Genomic DNA, 2805 nt, shown 5'->3' with positions numbered 1-2805 from the left:
CTGCTGAATACAAGCAAGGGTTCTTTAACAAGAGTTCTTGAATACTGCTGAATATAAACAAGGGTTCTTTAACAAGAGTTCTTGAATACCTGAATACAAGCAAGGGTTCTTTAACAAGAGTTCTTGAATAATGCTAAATACAAGCAAGGGGTATTCAAGAACTCTTGTTAAAGAACCCTTGCTTGTATTTAGCATTATTCAAGAACTCTTGTTAAAGAACCCTTGCTTGTATTTAGCATTTCTTTAACAAGAATTTTTAGAATCGTCTATAGTCTTTTTATTTGTGAAACAAAGCGTGAATATTTAATTAGAAAAGACGGAAAAGCTCGCGCAGGATATGTCGCTGATAATGGATACGTTCTTTTGGTTGTTACTCCATTGGCGTAGAAACCGTGGTTTCCGTTGTTCTGCTTCATCCATTTCTTTGCTGTCTATTCAAGAGGCACTTTAACAAAAATCTCTGCCCTGACATCCGTTTGATATTGATCTTCCCCCTTAAACATTGATCCAACTTACCACCAATATTTTCATTTCATCGTCAATCATTTATTGAACTTTACGATCAACCTGTTATTCAAATCATTCAATCGATTTTCCAATCAGCACTTCATTCCTAGCGAATGTATATTTTAAAGAATGAAATGCTGTGTTTTATTACTGCGCCAAAGCCACTAAGAAAGTTTAAAGACATATGTTATTGCCCGATTCACATAAACATGAAGCCTGGCATGCCCTGATGGTTAGGGCGCTCGACTCGCTAGGTGCGGGTTACTTGTTCAAGTCCCATTCATAGAAACATGCTCACCTTTTCTCGTGGAGGCGATTTAATGTAATGGTCAGTCTCACTATTCGTTGGTAAAAGAGTAGCCCAAGAGTTAGCGATGGGTGGTGTTGACTAGCTGTCTTCCCTTTAGCCTGTCTCTGCAAAATTAGGAACGGCTAGTCAGATAACCCTTAAGTAGCTTTGCGCGAAATTAATCAACAACAACAACAACAATAAACACTTAAGCATGTTAAGAAGTAACATTCCTCGTTTGGGAAGCAATAACAAAAACACGTATCCAAATGTAGGAGTATTAATGGTATTCTTAAAAGGATATAGTGAGTGAATTTGCCATGTTTGCATTGTTTTTCACAGACTTATATTCTGAAAGTTACCAAGCAATTTCGTTGCACCAATAAAGTTAGGAAGGACCTAAAGAAAAACGTCGTCGTGAAATGAAAAGATGAAGCTAGAATTCCATCGGGAACAATGTTACTATATTAACTGTATTTGTAGACAACGTTTCATGTTCATGTTTATGTACCCTACATTTTCGTTTGTATTTTAGACGACGTGTTTTGTTTTCGTATAAAGTTTCTCTTCAGATGTACATCTATTTACATTATCACCGAATGTTTTTATTGAACCGTATTTTGTTCTTCACAAAAAACAGTTCTTTTATCCAATCCAAATCACTTGCAAACCGTTTTCTCAACGAATGCGTTTATAACATATCCAAAGACAGTTTTGTATTTCATGATAACGTTAAATATATTTTTAAGCTTTCTGGAGGTGTTAATTGATTTTCCATGCCGTTGCCATGATACCAGTAGCTGTCTTAAGAACATTATGATTAGCATATAAAGTTTATCTTATTGTCTCAGCTTTATTTATAATCTTTAAATATTTTAACACGTTAAATACACTAGTACGTATTGACTGGTGGAAATGAAAACATTTTCAATCACATGGTTCCTTGTCTTTTCATAAGCCACAGACGAAGGTTTGACTTAGGATGTAATACCCTCTTCCCCATATAACATTTATATAAACTTCTCCTATTACTATTATAACGCAACCATACTTCGCACGTGATTGTAATTTCCCAAAGGTTTGCTTGAAGGGTGGGTCTGTCTCATCTCTCATAAGAAAATGACTAGTTCATGTCTTTGTTTTAAGATTTCGTAAGAGAAAATAAATAGTTTTGTCTGACCCTATCAGATTGATCTTCCAAAGACTGACATTACAATACACCTAATAATTACAAGTCTTGACTTGAATATATGTGTAGACAATGGCGGCTGTAAGCCTATACACTTAAACCGTTATTACAAGAGATAGCTTTCTCAAAGACGGCTTTGTATGTCATGATAATAAGAAAGATATTCTTAAACTCTCCTAATTGATTTCCACGTGGTTATCATAAGACAAAGTAGCTAAAATAGTATGATTACCATGCAATCCTTAACTTATAGACCCAGTTTTATAAATAACTTTACAGTTTGGAATACCTTAGTACAAGAATTACACTGCCTTCTTGTCATTTACTGCTTTGCTGAAAATACTTTTACTGCTCCATATGCTGTGTTTTACTGCGCCAAAGCCACTAAGAAGTGTTTATAGTTTTCTGTGGTTGAATGTTATTTTAGCCAGCTTATAATCCTTTTTTTTACGCTAATTCAGATACATATAGTTAAACCAAACATTCACAGAAAGAAAAAAAAAAGAAAAAAATTATATTTTCTAAAATATGTTTATATGTATACTATATAAAATTAAATTACATGCAATTTGTAAATCTTAATAAGAAAATTATTCTGACACAGCTTACAGATGTTAACGTTTGATGAGCAGAGTAACTATTAGATAATGAGTATCACGTGAGTAGCTGTTGTAGCTTTGCACATGAATAAATGATTGAAATATTTGAGTAAATTATAGGAATAACTTGTCAAACTAACTAATATTTTGTTTGTTTGTTTGGAATTTCGCGCAAAGCTACACGAGGGCTATCTGCGATAGCCGTCCCTAATTTAGCAGTG

This window comes from Limulus polyphemus, unplaced genomic scaffold (assembly GCF_000517525.1).
Source record: "Limulus polyphemus unplaced genomic scaffold, Limulus_polyphemus-2.1.2 Scaffold1441, whole genome shotgun sequence".
In the NCBI taxonomy this organism is placed as follows: Eukaryota; Metazoa; Arthropoda; class Merostomata; order Xiphosura; family Limulidae; genus Limulus; species Limulus polyphemus.
The sequence above is the reverse complement of the archived record's forward strand: the minus strand, read 5'-3'. Positions refer to the sequence as shown.